Source organism: Ictidomys tridecemlineatus, chromosome 3 (genome assembly GCF_052094955.1).
Source record: "Ictidomys tridecemlineatus isolate mIctTri1 chromosome 3, mIctTri1.hap1, whole genome shotgun sequence".
Classification (NCBI taxonomy): domain Eukaryota; kingdom Metazoa; phylum Chordata; class Mammalia; order Rodentia; family Sciuridae; genus Ictidomys; species Ictidomys tridecemlineatus.
The window spans coordinates 182,194,931-182,205,794 of NC_135479.1; the positions used below are offsets into that span (position 1 = coordinate 182,194,931).

General features: G+C 33.7%; 1 non-coding gene across 1 annotated transcript; it reads right to left on the reverse strand.

Moving 5' to 3' along the window:
- Positions 1 to 1,199: 1,199 nt before the first annotated feature.
- LOC120890484 (U6 spliceosomal RNA) lies at positions 1,200 to 1,305 on the reverse strand. The gene has a single exon (XR_005734697.1). It is a non-coding gene; the product is annotated as a U6 spliceosomal RNA (small nuclear RNA).
- Positions 1,306 to 10,864: the final 9,559 nt, after the last annotated feature.

The window sequence follows — 10,864 nt, forward strand, 5'->3', positions numbered from 1 at the left end:
CTTTTTAAACATTCAGTTATTCTGTGTCTTTGGATTGGTGAATTTATTTATTTTGTATTCAAAGTAATTATTGTTAGGTAAGGACCACCTTTTTGACATTTTGTTAATTGTTCACTGGTTGATTCATAAATTCCTGTTTATTTTGTTCCTCTCCTTTTGTCTTTCTTAGTGATTAGGTGATTTTTTTTTTCTCATGGTATGCTTTGATTCTTTGCCTTTTCCTTTTGTATATATAGTACAGATTTTTGCTTTTGAGGCTACCATGATTTTTTTCAAGATGTCTAATGGTTAGACCAGGCAATGTTAAGATGATAGAAACTTAAATTTGTTTAAAAAGTAATATTTTTACTTCACTCCCTGCTATATTTTGTACTTTTTGATTTCACAACTTATATTATTTTATAGGATATATCTCTTAAGATGTTTTAGCTATAATCACTTTTAATAGTTTTGTCTTCTATCTTTATATTATACATATTAGTGATTTATACACCACCATTATAGTATTATTCTGATTTGAAACATGTACTTACTTTTACCAGTGAAGTAAAACACGTACCTACTTTGACCAGTATATTCTTGTATGCTTTCATGTTACTAACTACAGTCCTTTCATTTCAACCTGAAGAATCCCACTTAGCATTTGAAGACAGGAATACTGGTGAAATCCCTTAGCTTTCGATTTTTGGAAGTCTATACTCTATTTCTAAAGGACAACTTTTCGTGGTAAAATATTCTGATTGAAAGTTGTTTTCTTTCTGTACTTAGAATGAAACCTTTAAGATTTCTGCAGAGAAATATCTTGCTACAGTTTTGTGAAACTCCTTTATATTTGATTTGTATCTTTCCTCCTGATACTTTCAAGCTTCTTTTTGTCTTTGATAATTAACATCAGAGTATGTGTTATGGTTTAGATATTAGATGTCTCCCAAAAGCTCATGTGTAAGACAATACAACAATATTTAGAGTGAAATGATTATATGATTACATGATTAACTGAGTGGGCACTGAGGGCAAGTAAGGTGTGGCTGGAGGATGTGGGCATTGGGGGCATGCCATTGGGATATATATATATATATATATATATATATATATATATATATATATATTTAAATTATAGATGGACATGTTAATTTTTTTTAAATTTTTTTAGTTGTTTTAGTTGTTGATGGACACAATACCATTATTTTATTTATTCAAAAAATATGAAATGCTTCCTGAATTTGCCTACATCCTTGCATAGGGGCCATGCTAATCTTCTCTGTATCATCCCAAATTTAGTATATGTGCTGCTGAAGCGAGCACTGGGTGATATATTTTGTATCTGGCAAGTGAAGTCTCTCTCTCTGTTTCATGCTGGCCATATCCGAAGCTGCCTTCCTTTACCATATTCTTCTACCATGATGTTCTGCCTCACCTCAGGCACCAAGGAATGGAGTTATGGTCTAAGGGCTAAGAGCTGTGAGTCTGTGAGTCCTCAAGTAAACTTTTTCTCTTCTAAAATTGTTCTTGTCATGTCTTTTGGTCACAGCAGTGAAAAATCTGTCTAAAACACTATGTCTTGGTATAATCTTGTTTGGATTGAATTTGATTGTTACCTTTGATCTTTATCTACCTGGATTTTTCTTTCTCCATATACAAAAATGTTTTTGCTATTATTTCTTTGAATAGGCTTTTTGGCTCTTTGACCCTTGAACTCATATAGTTTGAAAATATACTGTTTTTGATATTGACCCAATTTTTGCACTTTTTTCTTTCTTATTCTCATTTTTTTATTTCTCATTCAACTGCATAGTTTTAGATAACTTGTCTTTGAGACATAAATTTCTTATTCTATTTGATCATTTCTGTTATTTATATACTGTATTGAATTTTTATTTCCTTCATTTTATTTTTCAGGTTCACAATTTATTTTTATAAATTAAATCTCTTTGTTAATTTTCTAGTTTTTTCTCCATTTCAAATCATTTTTATTGAACAGAAGCACACTGAGATTTCTTAATACAATTATTTCAAATTCTTTAGTAGTTCGTTTGTCTCCATTTTGGGGGGTTCTGTACTAGAAGACTATTATGTTCTTTTGCTGGTACTCTTTCTCCTTCTTTTATGTTTCTTTTACATTTATGTCTGCACATTTAGTGAAGTCACCTTTCTGAGACTATAAGGATACAAATTATAGTAGTTCTAGGGCAGGTCAGGTTCTAGAACTCTATGGTAGTTGAACTAATGTCAGTATCATGGCTGTTCATACCAAGGGTTTAGCTCCAAGGCTATGAATGTGAAATAGCTTTTGATGGCCAGAGTCTGAGAAGTGGTGAGGATCTGGGTCTGAGGTGGGAGAATTTGATAGGCTCTGGGGTTGGGAAATAATTAAAATTGGAGAAATGGTAACCTTTTATCCCCCAGAATTGTTCTAGAGTGTCAGCTCTTGAATGGGGAATTGGCATAGGACCACTTTTCCCTATTCAAATTCACAAGCAAGAATTTCCAGTGTTTACCTCAATTGAAAAAGGTGCTAATGTCATTGTGGAGTTGTGGTACAGATAGCAAATACATTTTTTCTTTGTTTCTAGCCATTTTATTTCATTTAAGATGTCAGTCACCTAAAATCCCCTCTGTGAGGATATTCTCTTCTTTCTTCCACTTTGTTGATGAAGATTCTTCAATGGGCTCTTGAGGCCTCTATTCTGATATGTGAATAGTGTCCTGTATATATATTATATGGGGACATTAAGAATATTCTCTTCTCCACCATCATGGTGCTATCACTTCAGCCTTAATTTGAAAAACTATTTAAAAATAACTGTGGAGAATATGCTTTAAAAGAACACAGATAAGCAGAATTTTTTTTGTTTGATTTTGTTGTTCTATCAATAAAAGTTCTAGAAGGAAAGTGTTTTTAGATAAGAAAATATTTAAAAGATTATTCTGTATATTTTAACACAATAAGCTATTCTTAGAATATATTGAGTCAATGGCAATATTTATTGTGTCAATTAATGAGATATTTCAAATAAATGAGAGTATATTCTTAGTCCATATTAGATATCATATAATTATCTAGAAACATAAAGGACAAAGTTACCCTTCTTATTTATGATCTGGGTTTCTTTAAAAATTTTTCCTGAAAACAAAAGTGGTAAAACTTTTGCATATTATATAAATGTTCACACATACCCATAAAAATTTATGATTTAATTATATTCATTATTTATTCAAATCATAAACTACTCTCTTCAAATAAAAAACCATATTATTCTAAGAATGATTAAAAAACACAATTTTGTTTCTAGATTTTAGAATTTACTTGCCTATAAAAGTAAAATGAATTAGTGTTCTTTCTACTCCACACATGGAAAATGTGTTTCCATCTGATATTTTTAAGGGCACATATCATTTTTAAATGGTTGAAATAGTTACTGAGATAAACAGAAGATTCACAGTTAATGGAAAGATGTATTATAGAACTACTCCTTGTACATTTTGGTCAATTTTCCTCAACTAAAACATTTTACAAAATTATTATACAGTTAGCATTGTGGATATTGTTTTGATATATTACAACCATCTTATTTTTGTTTTATTTTTACCATTCCACATCGGTATGGTGTATCCTAAGTTTTACGTAATTTTGTCAGTATATGTAGGTTGCATATCCATCACCACAGTTAAAGTAGTGCAGAGTAGTTCTAATGCCTATATCTCTTTTATAACCACACTTACCTCTAAATAGTCCCCTACTGTTGGTTTATGAATCTGGCTAAGAATAATATGTATTTATAAAAAATATGTATTTATAAAAAATAATATCATTTAAAAAATTTGTATATATTATTTTTATTTTTAAATGACATTATTTCAAAAATAATGTCCATTACTCATCATAATTTTCTGAAGTTTCATCCAACTTGTAACAATATATCCCTACTGTTTCTGCTTATTGCTAAGTAGTTATCTATAGTATAAAGGATATACATAATTAACATACTGTCGCACTGAAGTATATCTAATTTCTCTATGAGCAAAACTGATAGAAAATTATGATCTTCCCCAGCACACACAATAGTTTCCAAGAGGAAAAATAGATTAAAACCATAGTTTTAAAAAATAAACTGTTCATAGAGAAGTAATAATATTTAGAAAACTCTGCTGAACTTGGTATGTATATATATTAACAATTTTTTTTGTACCTTAAACCATTTACTTAAAGTGGCTTTAGTTTAGTTTTGTTTTTTTTCCCAAATGAATAAATTTGTATTAGGACACATTGAGTTTCAATATTGCAAGTGCTAACTTGAAATAAAGCTAAAAATACATTAAAAACTTACATTTTTTTTACTCTAAATTATCTAGTGTAAATTCTTTCCAAGCATAGTTGAATCTAGTGCTGCCTACAATATTTTCAAAATGGCTTTCTTTGTCCTCTTTTTGACATTGCTTATCTTGGCATGGCTTGCTTCATGGGCATAATTAATCTCTCTACATGGATAAAGATAAGCTAGACATGATAACTCAAAATATTAGTAGGTTTGATAATTTTCTTATGTTAACTAAAGTGTTTTAATATCGATTCCTAGGAAACAATGCAATGCTTACTAAGTTCCCCATCCAAATGATCACTAAAATTTTAAATTAATCAGTAATATCAAGGTATAGTTTAATCCGAAGTTCAGCAAGATATTAGCTACCATCGACATCACCATTGTGTTATTAAAAATCAAGATATGTGCTCTATATTCATTAGCTAGGTTTGTAACTGATAGAGTGTATTTGATACATGTATCAGCATTAACTGGGAAAAAGCTCATAGTTTTGAATTAGGTTCTATTTCTCACCACTTCGACTTTTTTTTTTTTGTAAATAAGCTAATTTCTCCTACTTTATTCATTAACTCAACTTCATTAAACCATTAAACAGCTTGGTGGTTTACTTTGTTTTGTTTATTTTGAATTGGTGAAATGATGCAGATGATTGGTGACCAGTAAGGCTAGTTAAGTTAGCTTGTGATACAAGGACTAACCTATTTATACACAGGGACTAGCTCTTTGCCAAAGTCCTTTCACATGTATCTCACAAGCGTATAGTGGAAGATAAGTGGGCTGGTAACTATAACTACACGGACAAGGGTCAAAATTTGTCCTAGGCACCTAAGTGGCCACTGATTAAATTAAGTGTGTCAGTCTAATTAATATTTAGACTCTAATAGGAGGTGGCATTTTTGGCTTGGTTGGAGACAGATTGTATGCTAGGGTGACAAGCAAGACAAATGGCTCCATTTATCAAGCTTGGTGAATAGTGGGCATAAAAGTTCCCTTGTGTTTCCATAGACAAAACATGTAGCCAAAGAAATAAGAGGTAGATACTTAGTCCTTGTACTAAGATCTCAATGGATAGGTCAAGAGGAAGAGTTAAAAATACTTGAGAAATGTTTTTGCAATTAGTAAGGCATATAAGGAAACAATCTGAAACTAAACTGCTTCCACCATGTGTGTGTGTTGATCTTTTAAAATCTTACATTCCTGTCATAATTTTTATACAGATCATCCTTCTAATTATAATGTCACTCACAAAACTCTCCTATTCAAGTGTCTGTTATCTACAATCTTACATTGATTCTAAAGAAGAAGCAGTTGAATATTTCCTTGCCACTCCTTTTGCTATGAAATAGTACAAACAGGTGCTCCAACCTATGAGGAATTCAGTGAATTCAATTAGAATATTTATGAATTACATAGTACATTGCAATCATTTTTATATAATAAAATATTTATGCAAGTTATCATTATCCTTTTTTGAAAAATATTTCTTAAAAAGTGAGATTACTATATGAATAAGTATGAAAGACATAATCCCTTCTCTAGCATTTTTTTTAATATTTTTTAAAAGTTATATATGACTTTAGGGTACATTTTGAAATAATCACAAAAGGATGGTATATAATTTGCTCTTATTCATTCCCCAGCACTCCCCCCTCCCTCCTCCTTCCATCTTCCCTCTCTTCGATACTGATATTTCTGCAATGTATTTAGCATTTTTGTTATTGTTTTTGTTTTGAAATCAGTGTTTTCTGGATATTCTTGATGTTGGGATTCAGTGTTCTATATTCATGTGTGTACAAACAAAAAAGTTTCGTCAGATTCATTCCACTCTTCTTCCCTTTTCCCATCCCTTCTTCATCCCTTTCATCTACTTTACTGATCTTTTTATTGTGATGAAGTTCCCTCTCCCTTTTTTTCCTTTCTCCCCGTGCCTCATTTTGGATTAGCCTCCATATATCAGAGAAACGTGTGACCTTTGACCTATTTCACTCAGCATGACAATTTTCACTTTTATAAATTTACCAGTAATTGCCATAGTTACATTCTTCTTTATGGCTGAGTAATGCTCCATTGTATATATTTACCACATTTTCTTTATCCATTCATCTGTTGAAAGGAGTGTAAGTTGGTTCCATTGTATGCTAGAATTCGGGACCCCCAAAAGACCACCAGAGACCAAGATCGATGTAAACGGCAAAGAGGTGTTTATTGCGAGCTAGCTCATTCCTCTGCATGCACACTGCAACTGGTGATGCTGAGAGGCCCTGAGCCCAGGGTTTGCAGCAGTTTTATACATTCTTTGGAGAAGGCAAGGACCCCCACATACATCATAGCATCTCTTAGCAAATCATCACACACTTCGGGAAAATCAAACAACAACTCTAAAACATGTTTAGCACATTCACTGGCGGGAACACGTTGGGTAAGGGTGATTGGTAACTACAAGAGGAGGATTCATTTGAACTAATTGGTTTAAGCCAAGAGGGGTGTTCCTGCTGAACTACATGGTTTCCCAACATGTTATCAACCACCATAAACTACTGGGAGGGTCATCTGGCATCCAAAGTATTTCCCTGTCTCATGCTGATTGGTGGCTGCTAGGGGGTTACTATGGGTCCCCACCTAGCCTGACTGAGTCAGGGGCACCTGACACAGCAGATCTCTCCTGTTATTTGTAGATAAACAACTTAGCAGGGTGGGAATGTGCCTGGGAATGCTCTGTGGGTCTTTCCAAGGACAAAGGTCATGTCCCTTCCTTGGACAGACTTTGCTCTGAGGTAGAGTCTGGTTTTTCTCCATAACTTGGCTATTGTGAATTGAGCTGCTATAAATATTGATGTGGCTGCCTCCTTGCTGCATGCTAATTTTTGATATTTTGAATATATACTTAGGAGTGGGATATAGCTGGGTCCTATGGTAGCTCCATCCTAGTTTTTTGAGGACTCTACATACTGCTTTTCAGAGTGATTTCACAGATTTGTGTGATCCCCCTAACAATGTATGACTGTACCTTTTTTCCTCTACTACCTCACCAACATTTATTATTATTTATATTCTCTATAATTGCCATTCTGACTGGAATGAGATGAAATCTCAATGCAGTTTTGCCATAAAGCTAGAGATGTTTACATCTTTTTATATTTTTGTCAGACCATTTATAGTTATTCTTCTGAGAAGTACCTATTTAGTCCTTTTCCTATTTTTTTTAAACTGGGCTTTTTGTTTTTGTTTTAGTGTTAAGTTTTCTGAGTTCTTTGATTATTCTGGATATTAATAACCTATCTGAGGAGCAGATGGCAAAAATCTTCTATAAGTTTCTTCTATCCCTAGTTTTTCTACGTTTTAAACATAAATGGGTATCATACTATATCAAATGCTTCCTCTGCATCTTTAGAGATAATTATGTGATTTGTGACCTTAACTCTGCTTATGTGGTGAATTACATTTATTGATTTTCACATTTTGAACCAACCTTGCACCCAGGAGGATACCCACTTAATCACAATGCACTGTTTTGTTTTGTTTTTAATGTGTTTTTGTTTACAATTTGTCAATATTTTGTTAAGAGTTTTTGCATCTATGTTCATTTCCTTGATATGTCTTTGTCTAGGTTTGGTATCTGGGTAATAGTGACTTCATATAATGAAATTGACAATTCCACTCTTTTTCTACTTCATGGAACAATATGAAGGGTGTTTGCTATTAGTTCTTTAAAGGTCTGGTGGGATTCAGCTGAGAATCCATCTGGTCCTGGGCTTCATTTTATTGTTGCTGTTGGAAGGCTTTTGGCTGCTGCTTCAATTTCAATACTTGATACTGGTATGTTTAAATTTTCTATATCTTCTTGGTTCAATTTAGATAGGTCATATGGCTTGAGGAATTTGCCAATATCATTAAAATTTTCTACCTTGTGGAGTATAAATTTCCAAAATAGTTTTTGAAGATCTTTGTATTTTAGTAGTGTCTGTGATGTTATTTTCTTTTTCATCTCTAATTTTGTTAATTTAAATGTTTTTTTTCTTTCTTTTGATTAGTTCAGCAAATGGTTCATCAATCTTGTTTATTGTTTCAAAAAACCAATTCTTCATTGGTCTTTTGTATTGTTTTATTATAAAGTCACCGATTTCAGTTCTGAGTATAAATATTTCCTGTGTTCTGCTGATTTTAATATTGAATTGTTCTTTATTTTCTAGGGTCTTAAGATATAGTGTTAGAAGATTTACTTGGGATAATCCTTTTTTTTTTTTTTTAATGGATGAACTCAGTGGTACAAACCTTCCTCTTTACTGCCTTCATACTGTCCCAGAGATTTCTATATATTATTGTTCTCACTTACTTCTTAGTTTTCTTTTTATTTATCCCCTTATTTCTATTATTTTCCATTTATCATTTGAAAATATATTATTTAATCTCCAGGTTTAGAGTAGTTTCTTATTTTTCTCTTATTATTGATTTCTAACTTATATACATTATGATCTTATAGAATGCAATCTCTAGAATCTCTATATTTTTTGTCTTTGCTAAGATTTGCTTTATTACCTAAAATATAGACTAGTTTAGAAAATGTTCCTTGTGCTGCTGAGAAGAAAGTGAATGTAATCATTGAAGAAAGAAATATTCTATAGATATCTGTCAGGTCCACATTATTATCTGTATTTTCTTAGTTCTGTAAAATCTTTACTTAGGTTATGTTTGGAAAATCTATATAGTGGTGATAGAGGTATATTAAAGTCACCCAATATTATTGTATTGTGGTATATTTGACTTTTAATTTTGAGAAGGGTTTGTTTTACATATGTAAATGCACCATTGCTTGGGGCATAAGTATTTACAATCATTATGTTTTGTTGCATGATCCTCATAAGCAATGGGAAGTGATCATTTTTGTCTGTTCTAATTAACTTTGTTTTGAAATGCACTTTGTCTGAAATAAGAATAGCTACCCTTGATGGTTTATAGTACCATTCACATGGTATGTCTTTTCTCATCCTTTCACCTTCAGTCTTTGGATATTTTGCCTGTGAGTTAAGTCTCTTCCAAGGGCATATTATTTCATAATTTTTAATCCAGTATGCTAACCTACATCTTCTGATTGAAAAGTTTAGACCATTTACATTCAATGCTATTATAGAGATGAAGCCAGAATTAGGCAGGCAGTCAGTGTACAGAGGTGAATCGAGTCAGGTTGGGTCAAAGAGGTCAATTTTAAGTGAGTTTGGTAAGTTGGATACTGTCCCCTGAGGGATCCTATCAAGAACCTGCCCCTGCTCCAAACTGTCACCATGGTAACCTGTCCCAGGAATTTCCCCTCCCTGCAGGGAGCTATAAGGTTATTAAAGTGTCCTTGGCTACTCAACCCTGTCCTTCCCCCTTCGCCCATCTATTTCACACTTTTTGGCCATCCCACCAAGCATTTCTGGGCCTAGTCAGGTATGTAGGAAGGAGAAAGATAAGGGGGAAAAGCAAGAGAACAAAGGAATCCTAGGGCATATAAAAAGGGCAGAACACTTTCTTTCTTGGGGTACTGTTATGCTTGAATTCGGGACCCCCAAAAGACCACCAGAGACCAAGATCAATGTAAGCAGCAAAGAGGTGTTTATTGCAAGCTAGCTGGGTCCTCCACGCACACACAGCAACTGGTGATGCTGAGAGGCCCTGAGCCCAGGGTTTGCAGCAGTTTTATACACTCTTTGGGGAAGGCAGGGACATCACATACATCATAGCATCTCCTAGCAAATCATCACACACCACAGGAAAATCATAAAACAACTCTAAAACATGATTAGCACATTCACTGGCAGGAAAAAATTGGGTAGGGCTGATTGGTTAGTACAAGAGGGGGATTCATTTGAACTGATTGATTTAAGCCACAAGGGGAGTATGTGTGAATTATGTGGTTTCCCAACCATAAACTACTGGGAGGGTCATCTGGCATTCCTGGTATTTTCCCTGTCTCATGCTGATTGGTGTCTGCTATGGTTGCCATGAGTCCCCACCTAGTCTGAGTAAGGGACACCTGGTGCAGCAGATCTCTCCTGTTATTTGTAGATAAAGTTCTTAGCAGGGTGGGAATGTGCCTAGGAGTGCTCTGTGGGTCTTTCCAAGGACAAGGGTCATGCCCCCTTCCTTGTACAGGCTTTGCTCTGAGGTAGAGGCTGGTTTTTCAGTACCATGATATTAGCTATGGCTCCCTTTTCCCTCATGGGAGAAGTCTGTTACCCCCTGTTAAATAAGCCCTGCTTCGTATGCTTGCCTCAGTGAGCTTCTCTAATGTTTAAACTTCATCATGTGGGGAAACAGGACTACTCACTGATTACTGGCAGTATCAGAGAGATGCTCTTTATTTCATGCCATTTTGATATATTTCTAATGTTTAAATAAGACTTGATTCTTTTTAAATAGATTATTATCCTGGTATAATTCATCCCTATGCTTGCTTCCATTTTTAAAAATTTCTTCTTCACAAAATATTCCATTGAGGGCTGGGGATGTGGCTCAAGCAGTAGCACGCTCGCCTGGCATGCGTGCAACCCGGGTTCGATCCT